Genomic DNA, 20,132 nt, shown 5'->3' with positions numbered 1-20,132 from the left:
TCCAGGTTTCTGAGCTATATTTATATCCGTTCGGCAGATGGGTTAACATGCATACCTCGCAGATGAGAAATTCTGGGATTGATTCCTACCTGGTACCTGTGTATCTGTATTATTATTATTATTATTTTTGATAATTTATGTTAATTTGGACATTTCTCAGCCTGTGCGACCTAATATATATATGTATATATATATATATATATATATATATATATATATATATATATATATATATATATATATATATATATATATATATATATATATATATATATATATATATATATATATATATATATGGTTTTAATCTACACTGTGGATTACTCATAATTCCAAGTCATGTTGTAATAAATTAAATACTCAAATATATTTTGTATTTTTTACCAACCCCCTGATGAACTATACACAGTTATTAACATAGTAATTTAAAGTACCACTGTTGTGCTTTGCCATTGGTGTCGTGTTTAAACGGCTCACCATCCTGTTGAAATCTGCCATGTGTTGGGGGATAAATATGGTCCAGTCTGTCAATTTAGTATTAGTTGGGTTTAAGATGAATGTTTCGCACCAATACATCTGCAAAGAGATGTCCTAGTCCACAATTATGTAGGGGACCCACCAGGTGTCTGTGACGGGGCCCCTAAGAAGTCGGGGGCTCCTAAGCAACTGTATACTCTGCTTACTGATAGTTAAGCCATTGTGTAATGTATCCTATCTGCATTCACGCCATGGCAGGTACCTGTAGTAGTTGTTTTTACTGTGCAGCATATGATTTATCACTCAGGTCAAACTCACCCTCCTCCTGGAACATTTAAATAAGCGGAGGTATTAAATTTGGCCAATTAGTGAATTAGGCCATAGCCTAATTTACTAAAATGGTGGAGATAACTGGATTTTGAACAGCAGGTCCAGATGCCCAGCTTGGATGTGATAGGCCAAGAATGTCATGATCTGCTCTTTTAGCTCACCTAAATTACTCATGCCTTTCACCTGCTTAACTCTCTCCATCTTCCCATTATCACTCATCTCATCCACCTGCAGGTTTCCCTTACATTGGGCTTAGTTCCAGCTATCAGGGCTAATCATTGTTTGTTTCCTGTTTGATTTCTGTTTCTCCGGTCAGTCAGTTTTGTTAATTTTAGTTAGTTCCCGTTTCCAGTCAGGAGTTTATTCTTAAGCCAGTGTCCTCAGGCGAGTTATTTCCCTAACCAGTGTTGAGAACATTTCAGCGTTTCCCTAGTGATTCTGTTTTCCTGATTTTGTTTCCTCTCATCCACTGGCCCTGTCTGGTGTGCTCGCCTGAACCTCTGATAGACTCCTGCTGGATTTTGCCTCTTAAGGTACCTTTTCTGTCTGAGCTGGATGATCGATGCATGGGACGCTGAACCTGCCTTTGCACTCTGATGGTTTCCTGGAACCCGGATCTGTCTGTTCCTGAGTGGACTGTTCTGTTAAACCAGGTAAGTGGCTCACTCTAATTATCATCTTCTGTTCATTTGTTTGTGGTCACTTACCTGTGTTTCTCTCCACAGAATCAGTGAAGGGTTGGGCTCCGCCCCTGCAGTCTCTGCTGTCGTAGTTCAACAGCAGCGCGTTTCTGTTCCGTCTGATTTTGTTTTAAGAAATGTTTTGAACTTTCCTACTGGCTGTGTCACCTTGAATACTAGGTCCATCTGTCCCGTTTAATGACAAAGAATCCTGGTGAGTAAGCGGATTACAGTTATACTTATTTAATAAATAACATTTAATTGGTTTTACCCTTGATTTTGAATATTCTAATAATTAACTACAACTTCCAGTTCTAGTTAATTATATATTCATAATCTAATGGTAAAATACTGTATAACAACAGTGTTAATGAGTTGCCACCAACTTCAATGGCCTTGCCACCCAAACTGACTTGCATGTCACTAATCTGGTTAGACTAAAGACACTCTGTATTAAAACACACCTCATAGCATAGGAGGCGGGACTTTATGCTAGCACTAGAAATACCAATAATTTAAAAGCTATTTTCCAACAGCCATGATTGCAGCCAGAATGGAGTGACTTTTTTTTTTTTATGATTCCCTTTTCTGTGTCCAGAATGAGCTTGATATATTGCTCAAGCTTCTACAACTGACTGCTGTAAACAATATCTGATGGTTTCTAACCTGTTTTTGCTTACTCTGACAATCCCATCTTGAAATTGGGATCTACCAGCTCCTTTCTGACCAGGCTTTCGAGGCTAAATATTTAGTGGACTTGTGTTATCAAGTTGTTTTTAACTCTAAAATTTAACTTATTTTCTCTCCAAGACCTGTAGAAATAGCTGCAAGGCCATAAAACAATTAATTCAAACAGGAATATGATGAACTAGATGTGGTTAAGTGATTTAAGAACGGGAAAATGTAATCGAGATGTATTTTCTCTGAAAAGATGAAGGGCAAATTAGTATTTGATCAATATACCATATTTTATTTACTACAAAACAAGAAATAAGACTGAATGTAAAGTAGATTTCATGGATACAATACAAAGAAACAGGAGCTCTGTGAAGGTATAACAGCCTTCTGTCAAAACACTTTCTTCATTAGTCCTTCAGTCAAAAAATCATTTTCAGAATCAATCTCACTCCGTTTGCCTCTAGTTTAGTGAATCAAACAATCAGTCAAGATATGCAATTATGTAGATATGTGATTATCGAATGCTGGATCTTAATCTAATGCAAGATATATGAGTAAATAAACCCATTAGTTAATAACACAATTGTTTAATTCACCTATCTCCTTTTCAAAGCATCAAAATCTTCTGTTTTAGATGTTTGTTTGAGCGTTCATACTCTTTTTTGTGGCTCCTTTTCTTTTAACTCTGATCTGATTCTTTCCTCTAAATCATTTTGTTTGTTCAGCCCCTCCTGATGTCTTTGTTCCACCTCTTCTTTTCTTTCTTTTTCTTCTTGATCTCTTTTGATCTGTTCTTTCTTTCTCTGCTCTCGCTCCATCTCAGTCTTTTCTTCCGTTTTTTAAAGTTGTTTCTCTGTCTGTTTTTTCTCCTTCTCCTCCCTTTCATGCCTTCTTTCATAAGATTCTATTTTGTTCTTCAATTTTTGCCTTTCTTTGTTTAATTCCTCTAGAAGCTATTTTAGTTTATTTTGTTCTTCTTCTCCATCCGGTTTTCTTTTTGTTAACCACTCTCTTTTTTCCTTCTCTCTTTCTTTACGCTCTTTTCTAATCATGTTCTAGTTTATCTCCATTTGTGCAAAGAATGATGGTGAATTTTTCTGCACCTTTCCCAAATCCTTTTATTAACTTCAATGCCTCCTTCTCCTCTTGTGTGATTCTAATGATTCTTAAAACCAGCAGGAAGACATGTGGACCTGGAGCCAAAAGACTGATACATTTCAGAGTGTCATCATTAACTTCTTCATTGGGCAAACTGTTATCAAACAGACCAGGAGTATAGACCACAGCAACAGGATGACCGTCCACTACACCCTGCTCTTTCTGACAACGTTTTGTGACTGATTCAGATTCTTAGCTTAAAAGACTCTACGTCCCAGAATTGGGTTTCCTGAAGAGCTATTTCCAGGACAGATCTTACTGATTAAGGGAGTGTTGGCCTAGTGGGTTAGAGCAGTGCCCTTGTGTTCTGAGAAGGTTGCAACTATCCGGTTCAATCCTCACAGCCTGTAATCTACAAAATGTACAATTTTGAGTTGTACCACATTTGCTTTACTTTTTCTGTATAGCTTCCCTTCTAGCTTATCTACATTTTAGAAATTTCCACATTTTGTTTATCGCTCACACATGGACTTGATTATGTCCATGTCCATATACTGATGGATTATGGGGAGTTCTACCATACTGTGGTTCAACAGAGTTAGTAGAAATTACCACACTGACTAGAAAGGCTTCTAGTTGTGATCAACAGAGGACACATGCTCTAGGAAATGAGATGTTAAAATATCAAGTTATGCTCAACAAAGGTTGAAGATTCATAAATTCCCACAATGCACCGTAAAAAGTAATGTGTAACCGTGGTCCCTAGACAAGCTGGTATATCCCAGATTGCTTTTAAAAAGCTCTCATCATAAAGCATCGTGGGATTTGCTTTGTGGGCAGGATATATGGCGCAGACACTGTGCGGGGAGGTGCAGTGACGTGGCCAACGGGGAGTTAAAAAGTATTTGTCAATCTGTCTGAACGTCAGTTAACTGATTTCAATATAAAGTCCACAATATAGTCTCCTCTGACGATCGGACCCAGCATATGATTGTGCAAGTATTTTTAAAGCATTTACCTATTACTTAATTTTAATAAAGCAAATATTTACAGATAGGACAGGAAAAATATTTTCTTTTTAGGTTATCTTTCTCTGTTTTGTGTTGCTTTATAAGAAATTCATATTTGTCTTTGAATTCCATGAATTCCTCAGCCTGTTTTCTCGCCTCCTCTTCATATTTCTTTAAAATGTATTCCTTTTCCTTTTTGTACTTCTCTTCCAGTTGTTTTTTATCCTCTTCTAGCTCCTCTCTTTTTTTCTTGTCTTCTTTGATTTTATTTTCATATTCTTCTTTTTCTTTCTCAAATTCCTCTTGAAACTTCTTTAGTTTTTCTTGCTCCTGTTCTCTTTTCTCTTCATCATCTTTGTTTCTTTTTTCCCACCACTCTTTTGTTAACTTCTCCCATTCTTCTTGTTTTTCTTCCATCTCTTTTCTGCTCTTCTCTAGTTGTTCTCTATTTCCCTTTTCTTGCTTTCTTGACTCACTCTAAAACTTGATCTTTTCTTTCATTTCCTCAAGGATTTTTTCTCTCCTCCTCTTCCTTTTCCCGTTTCATTTTATCAGATTGTATTTGGGTTTTTCACTTTTTTCTCTCCTCCTCCAATTTATCTTCAAGTTCTTTCCGTTTCTTCTGTTCTTCTTCATCCTGTTGTTTTCTTTTCTTCCACCACTCTCTTCTTTCCTTCTCTCTTTCTTCTCTCTCCTTCTCCATCTCTTTTCTGCTCTCCTTCAATTTTATACTAGTAGTCTCTTTATCTTCTGATTCTGATCTGATTTTTTCCTCCAAATGTTTCTTTTTTTCCTCCCACTCTTGTTGTTGTTGTTCTTCATCTTCTTTTCTTTTCTTCTCTTCTATCACGTTCTCTCCTTTTCTCTTCTCTCTCCAAATTGATCTGTTCCTCCATTTCTTTAAGTTCTTTCAGTTTCTGTTCTTTCTCCTCCTTTTCTTTTCTTTCCTGCTCGTCCTCTTTTAGTTTCTTTTCATATTCTTCTCTTTCTTTCTCAAACTCCTCTTCCAGCCTTTTCATGTTCCTTTGCTCCTCTTCTCGTCTCTCTTTCTTTTCTCTCTGTCGTTTTTCCCACCACTTCTTTCTTTCATCGTCCTGTATTTCTTGTTCTTGTTCCCTTTCTTTTCTCAGCTGCGCCAATTTTTTGTCTGTTTTCTCTTTTTCTGCTGATTCTGACTTAATTTTTTCCTCTAAATTCTTGCGCATCTGATCCCACTCTTCTTGCTGTCGTTCTTCCTCCTCTTTCCTTTTCTTCTCTTCCTCCTCTCTTTCCTTCTGTTCTTTCTTTCTCTGCTCTCTTTCCCTATCGATGTTTTCTTCCATTTCTTTAAGTTGTTCAGCTTTCTGTTTTCTTTCCTTTTCTATTTCTACTCTCTGTTCCTCTATTCTTCTTTCCATTTCTTCCTTTTCTTCCTTGAGTTTTCTTTCAAGCTCCTCCTTCAGTTTTTCCATCTCTTCCTCCTTTTCCTTCAGGATTCTTTGCATTTCTTTCTGTATTGCAGCTTCAGCCTCCAGCAGCATTTCGTTGGTGTAGTAGCTGCCTCCATTTTCCTTCACCATGTTGTTGATCTTTCTGATCAAATCACAGACTTGTGAACGATTCTGAATGTCACGGTTATTAAACACATGGTACCTATCTTTACAGTCAGCAATCAGCTTCTTACAAGAATCCTCACAATCTAATATAAATCTATTAACAGACATACTCTCATGTTCCAGTTCATCTCCTTTAGTGAAAAGGATGATGGTGAATCTTTTCCAAAAACTTTCTTGATGAGTTTTAACGTCTCTCTCTCCTCTGCTGTGAATCTGCCGATCTGTAACACCAGCAGGAAGGCATGTGGACCTGGAGCCAAAAGACTCATACATTTTATCATCTCATCATGAACTTCTTCATTGGACAAACTGTTGTCAAACAGACCAGGAGTGTCAACAACAGCAACCTCGCGACCGTCCACCTCACCCTGGGCTTTCTGACAGAATTTTGTGCATGACTGTTGAGATGGTTTGGAGTAGAACTCCTTTCTCCCCAGGATGGTGTTTCCGGATGAGCTCTTTCCACTACCAGTTTTCCCAGTCAGAACAATCCTGAGACATTCTGGGCTCTTCTTCTGCTGAATGTCTGTAAAAACAGAAGAAGAACTATTGGAGATCAGAATTATATATCTAGAACATAGAACTTATGATATTCATCATTCTTGATTTCTACAGTTTAAGTTAGAAATGACAAAGACAAAGGCAACTTCTTTTAAAATTTAATCAGCACTTTTTCCAATGTAACAAATTGTACCAAAATTATTTTTATAATTTATAAAGATAAATGATCATGAATAACCTTTATTATATGGGCTGCTCAGTGGCGCAGTGGGAAGCACTGGGATCTTTCTACATGCAGTTTGCATGTTCTCCTTGAGCATACATGGGTTCTCTCTGGGTACTCTGGCTTCTTCCCACAGTCCAAAAACATGACTGTTAGGTTAATTGGCTTCTCTAAATTCTTCTTAGGTGTCAGTGTGTGTGAATGGTTGTTTGTCCTGTTTGTCTATGTGTTGCCCTGCAATGGACTGGCGACCAGTCCAGGGTGTACCCCGCCTCTTGCCCGTAGACAGCTGGAGATAGGCACCAGCACCCCTTGTGAACCCGCTTGGGATAAAGTGTGTCAGAAAAAAAATAAATAAATGGAAGGATCCCATATCCCAAATGCTCCATAACCTCCCCCGTTGGGCTGGGCTCAGTTCCAGACTGCTAAAGCAACACTGCGTCTCTGATTTCTCCCAACTGCATGTGCAATATTATTCTTTGTTTAATCATAGGAGCACAATACAAGGTAATTAACGCTTCATTTAATAGGCCTATTACATTATTAAATCTCACCATAAGCTTCCAGCAAACTTTAGTCTTTGTAAAATGGATAACTAGGATCCTACAACATTGGATTGTTCTCTACTTCTAAACTGCATCTCTTCATCCTGTGCCTGTGATAAGAAATTGCTCTTGAAGTTGTGAGGTGCGCTCTTGTTCTGACCGGATTTAATTACATTTTTAAGCTTTTCGGCACAAAATAAATATTTTGATCGAGATGACAAAGCTGCTTCCTTGTATGCTCAAGTACCAATTCAACGTTGAGAGACTCACACAGAGAAAAGCTGTGATAAGAAAAGTTTTAATAATATGAATAGAATAAGTTATTTGGCTCTCCGGTCCTACCAGAAAACTCTCATTCTGTGAATGACCATTCACTTGGATGAATAACCTAAAAAAAGGATTACAGAAGTCTTTCCTCAGGGCCCCGACACTGGTGATGGAATAAGCCAGAGACTTTCCAAAAAGGTAAAAAAAAACAATAAAAATAAAAAATAAAAACAAAAAACCCACTGGACTTTGTTTTTCAAGTTTTAAGATGTTTAGCTTCCCATCCAGAAAGCTCAAATGTCTGGATTAACGTTCAGTTCAGCCTTTATAGAGTAGCCCAAAAAAGCCTTGCTTTGGTTTAGAAAACATGCAAATTGAATAGAAAAAACCTGGTCCACCCCAGTTTAATGTGTAATGGGGAGTCGTTGAGGTCATTGTTGGCCTGCAATATCTTCTATCTTCCAGATATAATTTTTTGCTTAAACTCCATTAGTTTGCATCCAATAAAAAAAATCTTATTTTTTGGGAATATATAACAATTAATTAATTAATTCTAATTAATAGTTATGACTGCAATTGTAAATCTTGACATGGCTGGATTCCAACGGACCGGAGCAAAAACTAGCTCCGTATTTTGACAGTTAGCACATACATGGAAGAAGGCTTGAATAAGTCATGCTGAATGTGGAATAGTTCCCATTGATTAACATGAATACCCAAGTTCTCCGCTGGACATACATGAGAGGAGTGGATCAGTTATAGAGCCCCTGTATGCTTCATGCAAAGGTCCTGCAGCACGTCTCAATATTCATATGTTTATTTTACATTTTTTATAATGTATTTATTACTGTTTAAGGCTGCACTTGAAAACAATGAAATTGTCTGGAGCTGCTTAAAACAAATGTTCTTTTTGTATACACTTGTGTATACAAAATGACAAAATAAATCTGTCTAAATCTAAGATCAGTTAACAGCTGATTTATTTTTCAAAGGCGCTAAATGTCTTTAAGTTTATTTTAAAGACTATTTAATCTGAAAAAAATTGATATAATGAATTACTTCAGTTAAATCAATAATTAAAATTACAAAACTTTTTTTCTGTAAGTGAAAAAAAACAACATTTTTTTTACCTGCAAGGTTGGTCTTTGGGTTACTCTCCATCAGTTTAGACTGGAACTGTGCTTTGTCCTCAATTTGGCCACATGCTAGTGTTTTAATTGTGTTTCTCTTTCTTAGAGAAACTCTCCTTCACCCTCTCCAACAGTCCTGGTATCTGCTTTTGAACCTTGATGTTGAGAACAACATATCTTCCTCCACAGCTCTGAAGGAACTCCTGGATATTTATATCAGTCTCTATGAAGTTAACCACAGCTGGGGCTGTAGGATCTGACTCTACAGTGAGCAGGATCATGGTGAAGTCATTGACTCTAGAGCTGAATGTGTCCTGGATGGTCTGTATCTCTCCCCTGTCTTCATCAGTGAGGGGACCCACAGGTAGGACCAGGATGAAGGCGTGGACACCCTCAGGATCACAGAGGGAGATACACCTGAATGATTCTTCCATCACTTCCTGCTGAGCTTTTCCATGCAAGGCAGGAAGCTCCACCACAGAAACCCAACATCCACAAACCAATCCCTGGTTTCTAACACACTCTGAGGAGTTGGACGCTGAAGGAAGATCTATCTTACCTAGAATGGCCTTGGTTGCTGAGGTCTTCCCTGCTCCTCTCCTCCCAAACAGAACCAGGTTTAAAGCAGACCTTTTCAATGTCACTTCTCTTCTGAAACTGAGGAACATTCTGTTTTTGGAGACAATCTTCTCAATCTCTGCCATCAGAAGTTTGAGATCATCACTGAACATCTTGTTTCACATAGTTTGTCCACAGAGATGTTTGTTTCCTCCCACTGATGGGACTGTGTGCTGATGATCAGTGAGTGTTTGAAGGCATCTCCATCAAACAAATTCAGGATGAACTTTAGCGTTTCTCTGTTTTCTTCAGTGAAATCTGAAGGTTTCACTAACAGCAGCAGGACATTTGGTCCAGAAGGACAAAGACTCACACAGTTCTTCATCTCATCTCTCACTGTTTGAACAGACAGAGTGAAGATGTCTGGAGTTTTAATGACTGTTAAAGGTTTATCCATCCACTGTCCTTGAGCTACTTCACAGTGTTTGTTGGGAGCAAAAGAAAAATCCTGTGTTTTTGTGATGAAGTTTCCCATCTTTGCCTTTTCTACTTCACTTTTCCCAAGCAGAACAATTCTGAGTCCATGACCTGGTGAAAAAGAGAACAAAAACGTTTTTATTTATAATTCACCTGCACAAATATTCACATCTTTGCTCCTTTTTAAAGAAATAGAGAAAAATCCTTAAACAGTTTTGATTAAAGTTATAATCGCATAAACTTCGAAATGATTAGTTTAAATTATTAATTCCTGAATAATCCACGGACTGACAACTTGTTCAGGGTGTACCCTGCCTCTCGCCTGTAGACAGCTGGAGATAGACAGCAGGACCCCTCATGACCCCGCTTGGGTTAAGCGTGACGGAAGATGGATGGATGGATGGATGGATGGATGGATGGATGGATGGATGGATGGATGGATGGATGGATGGATGGATGGATGGATGGATGGATGGATGGATGGATGGATGGATGGATGGATGGATGGATGGATGGATGGATGGATGGATGGATGGATGGATAATCCATTAATTACTCAGAGTTATAAAATATATTTTAGGAATGCAAGATTTTAAAGTAAAATAAAACAAGAACATACTCTTAATTTTTTGTTGTTAGTGTTTTCCTTTCAAAACAAGTTTTTATCACTGTGATATATCTTTTTGTTGTTTAATCTCAGTTTAAATCAGTTGGAAACCTTTGGGTTTAAATGACGGTGGTTAAATCCTCTCCAGTCAGCCAGTCACACTGGTATGGATCTAATTAATTTCAATCAGAAGGTCTTAACAGCCCATAGTCTCTATACAGATTGTTTAACTAAATATTAATTAATTTTCATTAAATTAAAACATTTCTGAGAAAATTTGAACATTTAAACAATTATTTTGACAGTGAAAAACATAAAATGTTTTAATTAAGGATGGGCAATTTAACTGAAAAACATATAGATCTGTACCTATACCTGCAGCAACTGGGTTGCAAAAATGAACCTTTTTTTCCCCCCTAAATCTAAATCGTTCCAATTTTAGCATTTAGTCTTAGTGGGGTTAACACTATGGCCATGTTCAAACGTCCGCCCTGACCCCTAAATCCCTCAATCACTTTATAGAGTGGTAACGTTATAGTGAACTTAACCGTTAACTGACCGTTCAGACAGATGATCACTACCCTTCGCTCCCCATTGTGCATGTAACTTTGCCCCACGGCGTGGTGTCTGCGCCATCTTTGATATTAGTCGCCACTCTCTGGTAGCGACAGCCTATGCCTATAGTGACAGTAGGGCATTGTGACAGCAAATCCCATAATGCTTTGCGCTGAGATCTCACCACTGTGAGTCAAATGTGTCGCACGAGGAGAAAATCAGTCCAAGGGCAGAGACTCTTTTGAGAGCACAGCTGACCTCCAATGTGGCTGCTGGATAGAAAATCATGTGTGATGAGATCTTCAGTACAATCTTGAGCGCTTGTGGGAGTAGCTGGCGCGCGCAGAGAGCGTTTTTTCTCCTCTCGAAGCGGAAGTTTCTCTCGCATGTGTGATTTTGTTGTGTGGTAGCTAAACCAAGCGCAGAAGTAGTTTAACATACATTGGATTAGGTTTATTGTGCTAGTGAGTGTTTAAAATACTGAAAATGAACTTTTTTTAAATGTACATTTTAGCAGTGATGTGATTGTGATTGATTTGGCACAATAAAAAGGGGCACTTTAAGATGTATTATAAACACACCACAACTAGTTATAATGTAGTTAGTTTACAGGTAATGAAAAAAACACAAATGCTTTCTAAATGAGGACGTGATACAATAAGATGCTCCAGTAACTGTCGGAATGGATGTTTTTTCTGGTCTTTTTTTATATTCAATTAAACAACATAAAGAAACAAACAATGCCTAACCACCAGAGGGAGCTCTCATATAGCAATTTACTATACATCATTTTATCAGCAACATAATGATTATTATTATGTTCTTAAAATATTTATTCAAAAGCACAATTTAATGAACAAAGAGAAATTAATCCCTTTATTACTGATTAGTTCAGTTTAGGTCAGGACCGTCGAGAGGAACTAACTGTGACACCACTACATATCTGAATCAGTACCAGTTGGTGAATCATTTCACAGCTAAAGTTTTCTATGTCCTAAAATTCTGCACAAACTGAGAGCTGCTTCACCAACTAGTGCTGTGCTGGAGGTGGCGCTATGGGACTCACTCTATAGACGAATGATCTGTAGGAACTGGACCGTTGGGTGGAAAAATGTATAATTTTAATTAACTTTTTCTAGGGACTCAGAAACCTAAAATAACTGAAGTTCCATCAATAATATTGAAGTCCCTCCTCTCTCAGTGATGATAGTATAATTATTTTTCAAAATCCAGGGAAAAGCAGTCTATAGTTCTACATAAACTCATTCATTTTTTTGTTCTTTTAGCATTAGTTGTTTTTCTCACCTGCATTTTTAGCTGGATTGAAGTTAGCCGGTAGTCCTGCCAGTTCTTTTGGATCAGAATGAGCTGCACCACAGTCAGATAAATCACAGATGACATCCATTTCCATCGTTCTCCCTCACAATCTGTCCGCAGCGCACAAACAGCTCCTGAAGATCAAGGTTCTTCTGCAGCACATATCTGTATCCGTACAATTTGAGCATTTGTTTCAAAGGTGGATGGTCCAACCAGGCTTCAGCATAATTCTCTTTTTTTGGTGTTGATATCAGCACTAGTGAGTGTTCAAAGGATCGATCTCCACAGTTTTCAAGGACCATTTTTAGTCTTTCTTTCTGAAGCTCAGTGAAATCTTCAGGCTGCAGAACCAGCAGGAAGACATGAGGTCCAGGATCAGACAGTCTCACACACTGTTCTACATGTTCTGCTACTTTATCCTCAGAGACGTTCAGGTGCAGCAGATCTGGGGTGTTTATGAGAACTGTTGGTTTCCACATGGTGCGTCCCCTGACTTTCACACAGCAGGCTGGTTCCTCTGTGAACACAGTCCCTCCCAGTATGATGTTTCCCACCTGGTTTCTCTGACACCAGTTGTTCCCCAGTAGAACCAGTCGAAGCTCAGACACTGAGGGGAAAACACAAAGACAAGAGAGCGGAACAAAGATTTAATTATGATTCGTTTTCTAATTTCCTAACTGAAAACTTGAACATGGTGGTTTAAAGTGTGGATTTTAAAGGATTTAATAAAAGAAATGTACACAAAATTAAAGACTGGTAATTCTTTATTATCTACCATGAAACAAATTTGCCAAGGAATATTGTTCTATTTTTATATGCTTTAGAGTCGTTTTCTGGAGTATTTCAATATGTATGACATCATTATAACCCTTAAATTTCCATTTTTTTCATAATCTGTGTTAAATAAGTCTGTTTTAACTGAATAAAAAAAATTTACAATTAACAAACATAAAAATGAAAATCGTGTTTGTTTTTCACATATTTTGTGAAGACAGAAAAAACTGAGCTCAACCTCTAACACTGTAATGTAAAAAAGTTTAACAAAATAATTTTAAACAAGAGAAAATGTATCTCGAGAGTGTCTAAAACTTATATTTTTCATATACACCATCTTTTCTAAGTGTTTATAGTAATGCAATCACATCTTTAATTTGACCAGATACATTAAAAAACACTTAAGGGTTCAAGAGTATAAATCAAACAAAAAAGTGTCATGAGCAACAAAAATTATATATATAAAAAACCCCATCCATAATAGATTATTTACATTACTGGAACCGCAGACAGTAAAGATTAATTTTCAGTCTGAGGAGGAGAGGGGATGGTCTTTTTGACAGCTCCTCCCCACTATCACACACAGAGGGATTTTAACATGCCTTACACATGAAGTGAGTGCCTTTCCCCAACACACCCTGCATTTCATGCATCCCTGTGTGGCTTTCTTCACATATGAGAGGCATTGACTGATTCAGTGACAGCAGATATTTCCCTTCCCATTGGCCAAAAAAGCTGGGTCTAAGACACCCCCTCCCGCACTGGCAAGTTTGCCCTGCCACCATCACGCTGGGTTAGCATTGATGATGTCACCAGTGTGACAGAAATCAGGAAAATAAGCAATCAAGAGCAACATGAAAGGAAGCCACAGCACAGAGAAACAAAAATGTTGATCATGACCCAAATCCGACCAGCATACGACCATTATGTGTTACATAGGGGTAAAAATTTGTACCCTGAGTCATGCAATTTTGCCTCCAAAAAAACACAGTAAATCTTTCAATCATTTAATTTGTTTTCTGGTCTGTTCCATAACCTCTAATCTGCAGGGTAACCTATTCAGATGAGCTGTGTGAATAAATATATGCTGTGAATGAATCAGTGAATGCTTGTCATGAGTGACTGTCAGTGTATTTCTATGTTAGATCACATATAAAAAGTATCATAAATCAATTCTCAACTATACTTACATAAAAACTCTTAACTTCCCTGGCTAGGGGGTTGCATTGTTAGCACCTCAAAAAGCAGAAACACGAATTCGAATTTCCCCTGAAACTTGTCATGATCACATGATGTGTGACATAGTTTGTCCTTGCTCACAGTGATAATGTGATTGGGCAGCTCAAAATACTAATCAGTGACACCTTGGCTTCAAAAAGTTTGATGGTGTGTTAAGCAGACTAACTTAACATCATTACCAATACTCCACCTGAAGATTGAAAAAAGCCTGTAACTTCTGAACTGCTTTTACTTGGCAGAAATGAGCAAAGTTCTGCTTTGTACCTTCTAACACAAAGTAGACTTAGCTCATGATATGCGTTTAATGCTCCTATTTCCACCTGCACCACTTGGTCTGGCTCTACCATGACTTCTTCTTTCAGCTTTTTTCAACCCTAATGCCCTCTGATCTTACCTATTCTTTAGCAGGAATATGATCAGATACAGTTATAGTACCCAACTACATTGCTAATTGAGCTAATTGCAGTCAGGTGCAAAATTGCACCAAGCTGTAACTAGCTGATATCTCAATGATCAATTACCTTTCCTGATGGAAAAATACACTGTTTCTTTTCCAACATCTACATATTGGGCAGGGTTAGCTAGCATCAGAGGGTGCCTTCATTTACTGATGGAAGCTCTACAGGAATGTGGAGTGATACAAGCTGGATCTCATCTGTAGAAGTTCAGGGACCAGACTCATCTACAAATCTATCCTCTAGTCCTGTCTGCAGGAGGAGGAGGCTCTAGAGACCAAAGGTTGGGTCCTGACAAATCATGGTCTTCTGGTCTTGAAGTCAACTTAAGAGGATTTGCTAATAAATAAGAGCAGTCCTGAGGGGCAAAACTACTAGAAAGACATCACTGCTTCTGGGGTCACAATGACACTCGAAGCATCCAACTTCATAAGGCTGCAATTTAAAGTAGGATGCAGAGAAAATCTATCTATTTTTTTTTCCTACGGTTGAAATAAATTAAGTGATGAATCCCTTTAAATAAAACATAGTTCAGATATGTATGCTCTCATCAATGAATGGAAGGTTTAGTGGAAATTCAACATATATTTAAACAATGTATTGTTAAAACACCAAATAAAACAATTTTGATGTCCAACTAAGCTCAGAATAACTTACTGTCTGGTGGAAGAAGCTCTAAGCTGCTGGAACGTTCCTGCTGCTCCACTGTGGAAATACATCAGACAAATATTTAATGCCAGGGATACCTGGATGGGATTTAAAGATGTTACAATGTTTAAAAAAAACTTAAACATATTTAAACATATAGAAATAAACCTAAATTAAAAATAAAACTACTCATTAGTTCTCAATAAGATTTAAGAACTGAAGTAAAGCAGAAGATAGTTGTCTGATTTCTATCATCTTAATGCACACATGGAGCTGGAGGAAGAAATGTTTTTTACAAGTACAATTAAAACAAATGAATGACAATAATTCACCATGAAGGTTGAATAAAGGATCTGACACTAAAATAAGGAAATAAGTAATGCTGTGATTTTTTTTTAACTGTCAGAAGAACTTAGAGGGGGAAAAAAACCTAAAGGGGAGAACATTTAAACACTAATAAGGATCCCAAGTTTCAAACTGTCAGACTGTGTTAATGGCTCCACTGTGAAGCAGAGAATGATGAACACATACATCATATGTTTGATTTTCTGAGCAACACATTTGGTTTTTATATGCTTTAAATGTGATATAAAAAATAAAGAAAATATTTGTTGTGGTCCAAAATAAAAACAAAAATCTATCTGTATTTATGTTTTACATTTTCAACAAATATCCTCAAGGATGCAATTTGTAACATTCTGGGCTTGAAACTCAGTTTAGGGTCAAGGTGCATGGCGTTTTTTTTTTTTTTCTATTAACCCCATGCATACACAGTTTCACTACTGGTACTCTGGCTTTGTAGCCCCTGACAGACAGCGAATATACAAGATGGACATTTAAGACTGTAAAATCAAACAACCAATGGATAGCTGAAGACTTTAGTTATGAAGGTGCTGATCCTTGATCACAAGAGAACTTTTCTTTTAAAACGAATCTGATGTGCAAATAGGCTGAGATATTAGCCTATTTGCAGAGCAAATGGTCGGTAACAATTATTCTGCACCCACAGATCCAGATTGGTCAGGCTTTTAGAATATATGATGGTGAAGGTTCTCAGTCATCCAGGTCATAGTCATTCCAAAAAAATTAAAAACAATCCACTTGACTTGGTTTTCAAGTTTGAAGGCGTTTCGCTTCCCATCCAGGAAGAATTTGAAGTGAAAAAGCTTCCTGATTTTAGAATGTATAAAGAGATCTGAACACATCATGTTTAATTATCCAAACAATAAGAACAGCCTGCTGAGTTTTTGAATTAGCTTCCATTTTTAATGTTCATCTTTATATGCCCCACATTAAAAATACCAACATTTAAAATCTGCACATTTTATCTGAAAAATTAGGACTAGAATAATTTAGTTGATGTTCAAAAATAAACAAACTAAATAAATAATTTTATATGGAATTTACAAATCTCAAATGTCTAGAGGGCTACTTCTCATTTTAACACTAGAATCTGATGGTTCAATGTAATTAACTCAGTAAGTAATTGTTAAAGATTTAATTGCATATTAGTGTATTTAATTATGAAATATTAAGGTAGAAAGGCTAATACATTTTTTGGGATGTACTGGCATCATATAACAAGAACTTAAAAACAGCTTTTTTGCATGCTTTAAAACCTTTTTGTTAGTTACTTTATTGCTTTAATGCAAAATACAGAGACACAAACACACATTTAACAAACTCCCTCTTTTTTTTCTCATAACGCAATGTTTACAAATATTTAGGTCAACCACAAGAGGGCAGCAGGAGGCTAAATTATTCCACCAACCTGCTGCAGGTGTTGCCATGATGTTAGAGAGCAGAAACCTTCAGAGATTCCAGTTAAGTTGATCTTAGATATCCTGCAAATAAATGAAAATAGTCAGATTTAATACAATTTTGTTTATTTATAAAACGATTATTTCAATGAACAGAAAACATGAATGTTTCTGTACTTCCTGACCTGACAACAGTTTTCATTTTTCAAAAGATGGATAATTCAGGTCCAGAAAGTAAAAAGCCTGTACAGAGATCAGTTCCAATCATTTGCATTTCCAGCTTCACAACACAGACTAATGACCTGAGGAGCTAAGAACCTGGTAAAGTGAGCAGGAGGAAGGCAAACAAGGCAGTGCTTTTACTTTCTGGACCTGGATTATCCACCTCAGGTTGTCAGTAATAAATAGAACCATGGAATATCATCTGCATGTCTGATTGATCATATAGCAAACATATCAGAAGAGACTCAAGCAATATCAGACGTCAGTGGAAGGAAAATTCTGGCTCCATAATGGCCGATGCTGCATTCAAAATGGAGGAAGGCTGAGTGACGACATGCAGTAAACAAAATGTAGACCCAAGGCCTTAGCTGCTGGTTCATCCACCTGATTCCAATCAAATCTACATATGTTCTGATCATCTGTGTAATAAAAATGAAAAACCAAAACTACACACTAATCAGACGATCTACCGACAGTCTGCCTTCAACCTTACCTTCAGTCAGTCTGTTTGTTATTCCCCACATCATCCTCCCTGAAGGCTCACATCTGAGATCAGATCCACCCAGCAAAATCAACATGTTTGAGAGTCCAGAATAATAAATTAAGGTTGTGTTTAATCTCAAACTTCAGGATCAGCTCTGCTGTTTTACCGTCTAACAGTTGAAAGCGAAAGTAAAATCTCAGAAGCTCTTTCCTGTTTTACTGCTGTAATAAACCAGTTTTGATCAGTTGATTACATGTTTCAACATCAGATTTTTACAAAAAATGTTTGGCAGACTATCAAATATGTTTCAGGTGCTTATATTTTCTTGTTTAGTAGATTACAGTTTTAACCAGTACAAAAAGTTATAAAATGCATCCTTTACTTTTGAATATCCATCTTTCTTATACCAGTGTGGTAATTCTTTCAGGGATTTGTTTTTCCTGAAACAACTTAAGATAACAGTTTGAATGAGAAAATTCCTCCAACAATGAAAAATACAGCAGAAGTGTAAATATTACATTTTTGGAGAACCTGGAAAACCTGGGGTAAAAGTCTCCTTTTAGAACAAGAAAGAAAAAATCCTGTATTTTGAGAATGAACAAACCAAATAAATCTCTTAGAAAAGCTTTTTTTCACTGGAAGGTTAAATATCCACTGACTAAACCTGGAGTTGAACAATTCATTTAAAAGTTGTTTATCTGTTCGAACCAATTTGTCAGGAAGAACAAAATAATTTTTGCACTCCAAAAATTTTAAAATGACTCCACTAAATCCTCCATCTGTAAACAATTCCTGTATTTTTCCAGGCTGACAGTTACAGTCCAGGCCCAGTTGTCTGATGGTCAGGCATAGACTATGAAGTACTGTCATATAATTTGATCAGGGGGATAATTTTCAAAATAAAGCAACTATATTTGACATATATTTGGCTATTTTTTTTATTGTTTTTGTTGTTTTGTTTTAAATATAATAACTTTAGATTATATTTTTTGCTGTTACATATGTAATTTTAGTCTTCAGGTTTGGAAAAAATATGGTAATACATTGTTTTCCCTCACTCATCAGTCTCCATAAATTAAAAACAAAAACATTGGGTTACTACTTTCACTTGTAGATGAAGCCAGCAAGATATTTCTCATCAAAATCTATCTACATCAGACAGAATTTCAAAATTAAAGCCCTTAAAATCAGATTCAGATAGTTACCTTTACATACAGTAAATTTTTGTCATGTTCTATTGCATACTTTGACTTAAGCTTGATGGTAAGACACAGTAGAATCAGATGTTTCTTACCAAACTTCCACAGATGAGGAATTTCAGACTTAAAGCCCTTCATCTCTATTGTTGGTCACTGTGCTAATTTTCTGTCAATTATGCTATGGGGAGTGGTTACGGCTGGTGACAAAATCCAAATGATTTTGGTCTATTTTACAGGAAATGTCTTGCTTATTGCCCATTTAAACTGCCACCAGTTGGTGTGGCTCAACAGCTCTATTACAGACTATTAAAGTGACATAAAATACATATGTAAACTGAAAACAAAAAGGTAACTTTTTTGGTATTTACTTGATCATATTTAGTTACTTTAACATAATTGTTTCATGTTAGTGGGGTAGGACATAAAGAAATTTTGTTAAAGTAAATAAATATGATTAAGTAAATGTCAAAATCAGTTGCATTATTTTTTTCAGTGTAAAAGTGTCATCATTAGTTCTCAGATCATAAGTCAGTCAACCTAACTGTGTTGACCCTTCAGCTATTTGTGAACATGACCTTTAATCTTTGTTGGAACAACTATTAGCAAACGGTTATCGTCAAAGAAGAAGCTAAGTGAACTTAGCAAAACTTGCGTTAACATTCAGATTCTAGAAAACACTCTGATTTCATTTGATAATATGGTTGGTATTGCCATAAAGACTTAAACTTAGACTAACTTTATACAGAATTTCAACATTGTGGGAGAACAAAACATGGTGCAAAAAAACAAATTGATATGGTCAGTTTGATGCAGAGCCTATGAAATTACTTAGAGTTTTTTCAATATTCAGCCTGTCAGATGGCGGTGGGGAAGAAGCTATTTTGGAATCTGCGGGTCCTTGTGCTTCTGTAGAAGGTCATGAGGATGGGTGGGGGTTCTCATCCTCTACAGGAAGTACAAGAGCTTCTATGCCCTTTTGACCAGTGAGGTGGTGTTTACAGTCCAGTTGAGGGTGTCTGTTATTTGCACCCCCAGGAATTTGGTGCTGCTGACCACCTCTACAGCTGAGCTGTTGATGAGCAAAGGACTGTTGTTTGGCTGGTTCTTCCTGAAGTCGACAATGATATCCTTAGTTTTCTCCACATTAAGGATCAGGCTGTTATCTCTCCACCAATCCACCAGCTGCTCCACCTCCTCTCTGTAGTCCTGGTCATTATCGTCTCTCATGAGGCCCACCACCATGGCGTCGTCAGCGAACTTCATGATGTGATTAGTTGTGAACCTGAGGATGCAATCATGTGTC

At 37.0% G+C, this 20,132-nt stretch overlaps 1 long non-coding RNA gene and 1 pseudogene across 1 annotated transcript; both read right to left on the bottom strand.

Moving 5' to 3' along the window:
- Nucleotides 1-3,895: 3,895 nt before the first annotated feature.
- LOC119782394 lies at nucleotides 3,896-12,649 on the bottom strand (annotated as a pseudogene).
- Nucleotides 12,650-15,173: 2,524 nt separating this feature from the next.
- LOC119782368 lies at nucleotides 15,174-17,756 on the bottom strand. The gene is made up of 3 exons (XR_005280661.1): nucleotides 17,640-17,756; nucleotides 16,936-17,008; nucleotides 15,174-15,221 (listed from the first exon to the last, which is right to left on the bottom strand). It is a non-coding gene; the product is annotated as an uncharacterized LOC119782368 (long non-coding RNA).
- Between the last annotated feature and the right edge of the window lie 2,376 nt (nucleotides 17,757-20,132).

This window comes from Cyprinodon tularosa, unplaced genomic scaffold (genome assembly GCF_016077235.1).
Source record: "Cyprinodon tularosa strain WSP-4 unplaced genomic scaffold, ASM1607723v1 ctg192, whole genome shotgun sequence".
Lineage (NCBI taxonomy): Eukaryota > Metazoa > Chordata > Actinopteri > Cyprinodontiformes > Cyprinodontidae > Cyprinodon > Cyprinodon tularosa.
This window is presented reverse-complemented; position numbering and strand designations above follow the sequence as displayed.